Source organism: Notothenia coriiceps, unplaced genomic scaffold (assembly GCF_000735185.1).
Source record: "Notothenia coriiceps isolate Sejong01 unplaced genomic scaffold, NC01 NC01_scaffold00014122, whole genome shotgun sequence".
NCBI classification, from domain to species: Eukaryota; Metazoa; Chordata; class Actinopteri; order Perciformes; family Nototheniidae; genus Notothenia; species Notothenia coriiceps.
This window is the reverse complement of record NW_011346823.1, coordinates 1-9,651: the sequence shown is the minus strand read 5'-3', so window position 1 is coordinate 9,651 and position 9,651 is coordinate 1. Positions and strand designations below refer to the sequence as shown.

The 9,651-nt window shown below is 39.1% G+C and overlaps 1 non-coding gene across 1 annotated transcript; it reads right to left on the bottom strand.

The window, feature by feature from the left end:
- Positions 1 to 6,442: 6,442 nt before the first annotated feature.
- On the bottom strand, positions 6,443 to 6,515 carry trnak-cuu (transfer RNA lysine (anticodon CUU)). The gene has a single exon. It is a non-coding gene; the product is annotated as a tRNA-Lys (tRNA).
- Between the last annotated feature and the right edge of the window lie 3,136 nt (positions 6,516 to 9,651).

The following is a 9,651-nucleotide window of genomic DNA, read 5'->3' as shown; positions in this document are numbered from 1 at the left end:
AGCTGATGGGATTTGTTTTTCTAGGACTGAGAGACGACCCCTCTCTCTGGGTGTGTGCCCCCCCCCCTCCCCTCTCCTCTATTTTCACTAGCTTGTCTCTTTATGTTTACCTTCACACCGGGATTAATGTTTTTTCTGTTGCTAATTGCAGCTGCGTGTTTTTCTGTTGGCCGGTTTTGTGTTTCGCCAATCAGAGCTCTGAGATCCTGCATGAGACCCGTTTGTTTTTTCAAGCCCAGCAGCATCATTTATAATGTGTGTGTGTGTGTGTGTGTGACCTCACAGTTGGCACTTAACTTACTTTATATAATATTTCATTTTTATCTATCTTTTATTGGACATTTCTTTTACTTTTTTGCTTATATAATATCTTCATTTGTTTATGATTTATTCAAAGCTTTTTTCTGAGCCACTGACTTTAAAGTCAGGGGAAACACCCCCACAAAACGGTGTACAGTTTTTAGAGTGATGGTGTGTGGCAGGGGACGTGTGTGTGTGTGTGTGTGTGTGTGTGTGTCGCGCGCGTGTGTGTGTGTGTGTGTGTGTGTGTGTGTGTGTGTGTGTGTGTGTGTGTGTGTGTGTGTGTGTGTGTGTGTGTGTGTGTGTGTGTGTGTGTGTGTGTGTGTGTGTGTGTGTGTGTGTGTGTGTGTGTGTGTGTGTGTGCACATGGGAAGATTCATCTTGTAGAACACAGACGGTCTTTGGCCAGATGGTGGCATGAGAGGCCCCTCAGTCTGCTTCAGACCTGGCTTATATGATATAGCTTACAGACTTTGTATTTATTTTAAAAGGAGGCATGTGGCCCGGCAGTATGACGGCCATGTGTTGTGTTTCTCTTTTCACTGCTGGATGAGAAATGATGGGAGTTTGGCCCAATATTGGCCCATGGGCACACCGGGAGGGCCGGATCCCTGCAGTCTGTGCAGATGTTTCCAACCAATCAGAGCTTGCATGATTGTGAAAGAGTGGTGTGACACAGGAAGTGAATCATGGTTTGAGAGAGTGCTATTGATCTGTGGAACTCTGTGAAGGCTTCTGGTGATAAGGTTTTCTGGTTCTCTAGGTTTGCAGTTGTTTTTTCCGTCCGTTAACCTCTATTGGGGTCACTGGAGTTCAACGTTTTTTGGATTGGGTGTTAACCTTCAAGAAGGTCCTCTAGAAATACAACCAGTACCTCTGGAATTCAAAGTTGTATTGGATTCTGTATTATCTTTAAAGAAAGTCCTATTATATCTAAAGGGTGTTTTATGAGTTTCAAAAGTGTATGCCGGTTTCTGTGGTTTTTAGCTTATGTTAGCACAACGTTTAGGTCCTGTTTCTTTCTGACCATTGCCAGAGCTCACTATACGATATATTGCATAATCTGTACGAAAACAAAAGAGAGTGTTCATTTTGCGGTTTTATGGAAGTTTATGTACAAATTGTCGTTTTCACCCTTTGGTTGTCTGGTTTGTCGATGCCCAGACAGAACCAGGTTAGCTTTGTGGCCTTGTTTCCAGTCTTTTATGCTAAGCTAACCGTCTGCTGGCTACTTACACTGAACAAAAATATAAACGCAACACTTTTGTTTTTGCTCCCATTTTTCATGAGATGAACTCAAAGATCTAAAACATTTTCTATATACACAAAATAACCATTTCTCTCAAATATTGTTCACAAATCTGAAAAAATCTGTGATAGTGAGCACTTCTCCTTTGCCGAGATAATCCATCCCACCTCACAGGTGTGGCATATCAAGATGCTGATTAGACAGCATGATTATTGCACAGGTTTGCCTTAGGCTGGCCACAATAAAAGGCCACTCTGAAACGTGCATTTTTGCTTTATTGGGGGGGTCTGGGGGGGTCCGAAAACCAGTCAGTATCTGGTGTAAGGGTTAGGGTTAGGGTTAGGGCAGTGGTTCTCAAACTTTTTCTGTCAGGCCCCCCCTTTGGAGAAAAAAAAAAGTCGGGCCCCCCCAACACAAATAGTCAGGCTCAGTGGCGGCGCCAGAGATTCTATTTTGGGGGTTACGTTACTTTTAGGGGTTTTGGGGTCGGTGTGGGGTTAGGGGTACGTTCGTTACGGTTACGTTACTAGTAAGGGTAGGGTCGTCTAACCAAACTTAAGGGTTTTACCCGGTTACCTTAATTAGTACTACGGTCGGCGTACACAGTGGAATGTTCTACTGTAACAATCCCCACACACACACACACAGTGTACCCGCGACTGTTACAATGAAGGCTCGATAATCAGCTCACGGCATATAGGTGTAAGCAGGGGTAAAGTGTTATTTTTATAGGTGGTGTGTGGACCTCACATAGGGAGGTCAGGGGGCAAGCTCCCCTGGGAAGATTTTTAAATATTGAAGTTAAAAGCATCAATCTGGTGCACTTTGAGGGCAACATGAAGAGATCTATGGATACATCTCTCAACACCCATTTGAAACAGAACTGTAAACAGATTTACTTTTTCTTTATGGATATTTTACAAATCACTCCCTTTTTAACGTTATTCGTTTTTTTAATGTCATATAGTATTTCATACCTGTTTTTAATTTATTCTCTTATTTTTTTATAACTATAATGATCATATAAACGTGGGGCCTCGGAAATAATTGTTTACATTAATGGTGACCAAAACGTTTGAGACCCACTGAGATAACACTGAGAGTCCTTTAGCTCACTGAGTCTCTCATTCTGACAGGAGAGGACTCTCCTCCACTTTGTTGTTGAAAAAGCTCCTTATATCCGTTAGCGTAGCTCGCTAGCACCAGAAGCTAACAACAACGATCTCCGGTACCGGTGCGCTCTCACTCGCGCACGCACACAAAATGGCTCGTTCCACACACACACACAGAGCCAAACTTTAATGAAACACAGAGACCCAGACGTAATAGTACTGTATAATATTATTTTCGAATCAATAATTTTTAAAACATTTTTTTTTTTTTTTTTTTTTTATAAACATTTTTCCTCCTGGTCTCTCGCGCCCCCCCTGTCATGCCTCTGCGCCCCCCTGGGGGGGCGCGCCCCCCACTTTGAGAACCACTGGGTTAGGGTAATGTTGTTAATCGAGTGGCCTTTGTTCGTCGTCCATAACATACGCCTGCCCATACCATAACCCCACCACCACCATGGGCCACTCGATTCACAACATTACCCTAACCCTAACCCTAACCCTAATCTGTTGTTGGCTGTAGGTCTTCTGCTATCACTTGCTCCTTCTGCTGTCGGTGGCTCAGCGTTTTGAAGGTGCTAATTAATGTTTCCAGCCCGCTTCGAGCTGGAGTCTGCTGGAGAAACATAGCATAATCACATCTCCACGTCACATTAAAGGTGAAGGTTTGCAGGCACAACATTTGGCTACAGTGAGACAAGCCTAATGGAAAGCTGAAACGTCACCGTAATGTTACACCAATGCTTCTGGAAAAAAGCAGAGGTCATGCTGCATACAATATCACAGCAGAACATAACTCACAGGAGTCCCTGCAGCATTTAATCAGACCTGGCAACCCACTGGCATGGAAATCAAATGTTGTGTAATATTGATAGGCCCTCGAGTCAGAACATGAAGTCATACAGAAAAAAGCAAAATTGAGATTTAATAAAGTGACCTGGCTGTAGCTACAAACGCTTTAGAAGTACAAATTGAATCAAATACCTTTTTTTAAATAAACGAAATGAGCAAATATTTCCCCTCCCTTTTAGTGCACACACATGTTAAATAAACAGTGAGGCAATCAGAGCTGGAATATAGCCAATTTCACATTTACTAAGTTTTTATTTTTATTTAAATAAAAGCTAGTGGCTAGTGGCCTGGCTTTTTAAATAGTACTCTATATTTTCCAGAGTTACTGTTGTCACAGATTATTTGTAGTTGTAAGGGTCTGTTTTTAAATGTTTGTTTTGCATATGTGGCCTGGTTCTAGGAATCAGGAAACGTTCACTGTTTTCACAATTTCAAAGTATTCCTGGATCAATGTTGGCCCATGTTGTATATGTTTTCTAATTTCTTGACATTCACAATCAAATCATTGTAGTCCAGAGTTTTTAATGTCAATTTTGACTGTGTTAATTTATTTTGCCAGTCTGTCTCTCTCTCTCTCTCTCTCTCTCTCTCTCTCTCTCTCTCTCTCTCTCTTTCTCTCTCTCTCTGTCTTCTTATAACTGCTGGTTCTCTCTATCATTTGAATCCCTCCTACTTTTCTCTCTCTCTTGCTCTTTCTCATCCTCACTCTCCCTTTCACTCGCCCAGCCCATATCCAGTGACATCAAAACTTCATTACCCAATCACCATGAGGCCAATTTGTCATTGTCAAAGTCCTGGCCAATCAGCTTCTGTATGCTAATTCCCCCCAGCCAATCCCAGCATGTGTGGGTCTGCTGTGCATTATATAAAGCAGGCAGGCAGAAGAGCTGGACACATGAGGAGGGAGAGAAAACAGGCTCGATAGCTCGATAGCTTTTCGTGAGAAAAGGATAGCACAATGTGTGAGGTCATTTGATTGACATTTGGTCTCTGGGAAACAGGCAAAGAGCAAGATGTGAGAAGAAGTACAGGTGCAATTAGATATAGAAAGAAAAAAATGCAACTCTTTTTATCAATTTTTATCATTTTCTATATTATCAGCTGTTGTAATGCAACATCTTAACTATGTATATGTCTGTGAATAGAAGAACGATTTAAGAACACCAACATTGCCATACTGTAGGTAGGTGCTATGAAGAATTTTCACATACACATGCAAGTCTCCTGGTCTTTGATGTAGAACACGTAGTCAATGGGAAACAGTGTTTTTGGGTCTTCACTGTAGAGCACATCGATTATTGTAATTGAACACATGTCTTTAATACAGGAGACATAGGTCATACTACAGAACTATACAGCACACAGGTCTGTACTATAGAACACTTACTGTATATTTACTTTAGAAGACATATGTCTTCATTAAAGGACACATGGTATTCAAAATTCAAAACACAGGTCTTATAAAAACATAGGTCTTAAAAATAAGAAATGTTCCATCTTCTGTCCTAACTGGAATGTACATGTGATATCTAGTTTGGCAGATAACTAACAGTTTCTTCAATGAAAACGAGACAGTGGGTAAGTTTAGGAAGTATATTTTTCTAAAACTTAAATAAAGAAACACACATTTACAAGGTGTAATGATTTTATCTTGTTTTCACATTAACACACATTGAATAATGTGTCCCTGCAAACAACATTAACACACAAATGTAACAGCCCGAACTCTGCCAATTCTGTTGAAGGGGCAGCACCACGCTTTACTCATAGGGTTTACTATTGTGTCATGGTGTGCTGTGTACTCCATTTGTTAAGCATTACAGCTATTTGAGATGTGTGCATTGTGTCAGCGATCTGTTCTGTGTCGCGTTACAAAAAATGAGGAAACTGTAGAGCAGGGAAGAAGATAGAAAGGTAGGGTCTGTTGGAAAACAACTTACATTAGTCTCCGTTACAACTGGCCTTATATTTGGGAAGTTAGATGATCCCCAATTCATAAAACCATATGGAGAAAGATTTATATTTGTCCGACTTCAGTACATATAAATAATTGAACAGGCATGGTGTTCATGCTGAATTGGACTGCATTCCATGATAGACATAAACCACCAGATGGCGACAAATGGCTGCCTTTCTCAAGTCTCCAGAAATAAAATCAAGTTTGACATTTGTCTGCCTGCTGATGCAGTAGGGAGATACTGGTTATCAGAAGATTCAGCAAATACTCATATGCATTCATAACTGATGTACATTAACACACATTTTGGGGAAAATATGCATTTACCAATTGTTAGATGCAATAACTATTGTCAGTAATGTTACATTCTCCTCACAGATGCATGTTTTAGTATAAGATGTGTCTCTCATATGTGTTTTTAATAACTTGTAATAACTGGCAAGATCTTTGTCTGAAACAGCAGACTTCCCTTGTCCAATACTTTCATTCAGGACTTAGGGAAGTCAGCTTTAAAGGGGAACAATTACTGAATCGTGAATAATTAAATCCGGAAAATATCTTAAAATACAATAAAAAACTATTTTCATTATTAATTTTCCTAATTATACATTTCTTCATGAATAACTCTGTAAGTGTTAATTAGGTGGAGAGTGCTGTTAACTGCACTCTAAAGCAGGACTGTAAAAGTATAGAGTAGAATCGATCAGACTACTGTGATAAATCCTCAATTAGAAGAAGGCAAGGATCTCCCTATCTCTGGAGCAAACTGAATGAAGTAAAAGACAAAAGAAACAAATAAAAGTATAAACGCAATAAACGTAAATGAACATCTATAAGAAATAAATAGGAGACTGACATTCGTATACTTTATTATCTTTGCAATGTCACACATTTAAGGACGCAGTTATCTTGTGTCTTTCCTATCCAGCAGCATTTGGAGGCATTATACTCAATATTGTCACAACAAAAGATGATCGCCCAACGTGGGGCTCGAACCCACGACCCTGAGATTAAGAGTCTCATGCTCTACCGACTGAGCTAGCCGGGCGTTGTTATCGCTCACCTGGTGGCGATATATGAATAAAGTCATGACAGAGACAGATATGGCTGTGTATAAGATATGGATCTTATAGGATCGGTCGCTGATTCTTTAAGATCCATATCCGTGGCCTACAGCTACATTATTTTCGTCAGTGTATTTCGATATTATGATTATGAATTATGATTTAATAACCGAAATAATGATGAGCAGTGATAATCTGTCAGGAGCCTGATCCATAATATACAAATAGGATTGTTTCTAGTGTGAGAAACTTTTTTTAAGGTGTGTATTTTTCCAGTTTTGTTCATAATTACTTATTCAGAACCAGAAAATGTATTGAAACCTTTTTTTTTTTACAGCAACAGACTTTTATTTTGAGCTAATTATTTCGAATCAGTCAACAAAGTTTATAAATAATAATAGTTTTTATTAAACATGTCTTTATTAGAATTATTTAAACGATTACAAATATAAAAAACGATTTGCTCTAATGCTTTTACTCTGTCCTGTGTGTTTCTTTTTACTTTTACTCAGTTACACATTACTTTTAGTCTGGGACTGTTTCTGGATCAGTTGCAGGCAGCCAATCACATCCATCAGAAAAAAAGCAGAACGAACGATTGGCTGGGGGAGAGCAGGCACCTGCTGACGGCCCCTCGTTTTTCCACCAATAACCTCCCTGACCACACCCATAAGCTCGTTAATATTCACAAGGGTCCTAGATTTGTATCCTGATTGGACAGAGAGCAAATTCATTATAAACTAGTGACATTATGACTGTTTTTCATTGGGATTAAAGCAACAATATTTAATTTTTTTTGCATTGTAAATGAGATTTGATCTCAATGCTTTTTTATCTGGTTAAATAAAGGTTAAATAAAAATAAAATAATAAAAAATAAATAAGTAAGAAATCAAATCAGAAATAAGACACTGTGAATGAGGACAAATGTTTTATTAATCGTCAGTCTCACAACATCCAAATGTAAACAAAATGTCTTTGGCTTTTTTTAACTACGAAAATATTGAATAGCTAGCTTTCAGAAAATACACATTATATTCTTTATAACTCTGTCCATAAAAGTATCTGCATTTTTTTTTTAACCTACAATGTCCCTTTGCCTATTAATATACATTATATGTTTGGATCCTTATTTAGCTTCATAATAATTCAACTTTATAAAAAATGAAGGATTGCCGGACAGTGCTGCAGTAACATGTGGCCACATGGTGCTAACATTTATTTAGTGTCATAACAAGGCTTCATTACATTCCTTTAAAATGCTCTATGAATCTAACTTTACTAAACTCAGCATTTCAGTGCACAAAAGATTTGAACTTATATTTTTGTAAATTACATGTTTCAAATGAAAATACCTTTATCTTGTTATGTGATATTTAATTTTTTTCCAGTATCTATTCTGATTTAAGATGCAAATGAATGTTTACTTCCCTAAATAGATTGTAACATTTTGGGAAAAAGCTGTATTTTTCTTTTGTTTTCCAAATAAAAGTTGATTTCAAAATAAAAGTTATTGATCACTAACCAAACTTTACAGAAGCACAGCTGGACCCAAGTCTTCTCCTTTCTTTCCCTGATGTCCTTTGGCCCGTCAAATGACAAATCTACAAGAGTATGAACTAACATAACTCTCTCAAACCAAATAAATTAATACATGTCACACACAATGTAACAAAAGGCCAAACCACAAAATGTCAAATAGTGGCTGGTTAGTGCTTTAGAAGCAGACTCTTGGCTAAAAGGCTTGTAGCCACCTTCTCTTCACTCCTAGACTTAAATAAGAATTAGAACGGGTCATTTCAGTATGGACCATTTGATCTGCTCCTTGGCCGACTGCAGAACCTGGTACACAGAAAGAAAGAACAAAAGAAGATAAGGCAAATATCATGTAGCAAGATGTAATACAGCAACAAAAGAAAATACAGTAGGCCTATAACTTAAAACCTAAACTAGATGAAATATGAAATATAATCAGTGTTTGAATGTATTGATATGTATTACTCTATACTTCACTACATTTATCTGAGAGCCTGTGTTACTTTACAGATTCAGACACAAAAATATACAGTAGATCAACTCATACATGAGCATTGACATACAAGTATAGGTTCAAATACCCAGGTGATGTATACAAATCACTCAAATAGGATCAGATTATTTTGGTAGTAGATTGGTTTTTGGATTTTTACTGAATGCTTCTTAATCTGTGTATCTACCGTCCAATTGTTTTTCTTTATTCAACACGTAAACGGAAGACCGTCTGAGAGGCCTTTTTGCTTTTTTCCTTACTAAATGGTCTAATGGTCCTTGGAGCGAGGGGCGGGGCCAAACTCACGGAAGTGATTTCAAAACAAAAGCACTCGTTTGCTAAAATCACACTTTGAATCACTGCAGTGTCCTGCTGAAGGACCGGTGATTATTATAAACAAGGTGAATTTAACGATCATATCCCCATAAAGGGACATGAAAAAAACGAAAAAAACAACAGAGAGAGTAAAAAAAAGTCGCACGAGATACTAACCCGTTATCCTGACTTTTTTTGGGGGAGAAAGTTACCGGTGCGCCAAGGAGGAAGTGAAGCGCACAGGACACAACCATTTCATTGCAGACTGTTATGTTTACGTGGGGAAATGACAGTGCATTATTTGAGATATATTTCGTACTCAGACTTCACTTTAAGGACATTTCGGGTGTGTGGTCACTCCAGGAGGCAGCGGGACGTGTAACTCAGAGAAGAGCAGCACCAGCGCTCAAAGAGCTTTTACGCACCGCCTTCTGTGTTTACCTTCATTGAGCAGCTATAAAGAGTGACCACAGGCCGTTTTAACCACACACACCTCTACACACACACCGAACTGCCCGATTACTCCCCCTTTTATTAGTTTTATGGAGGAGATCGCCGGTCAACAGGACGCATGATGGGCGGACTGGGACTAAAAATCAGCCCGGGAATCTCAACCTGCCCAGCCGACGTAAACTGTCAACGGGGGACGACGACGACGACGACGACACTGGCCACTGGCTCTGTGTGTGTGTTCTGAGTGTTTGTTTCCCTATAAAAAAGCTGCGGGGGAAGCAGGTACTCTGCGAGTCACGGACATTAATTCATAGATCAAAGCAG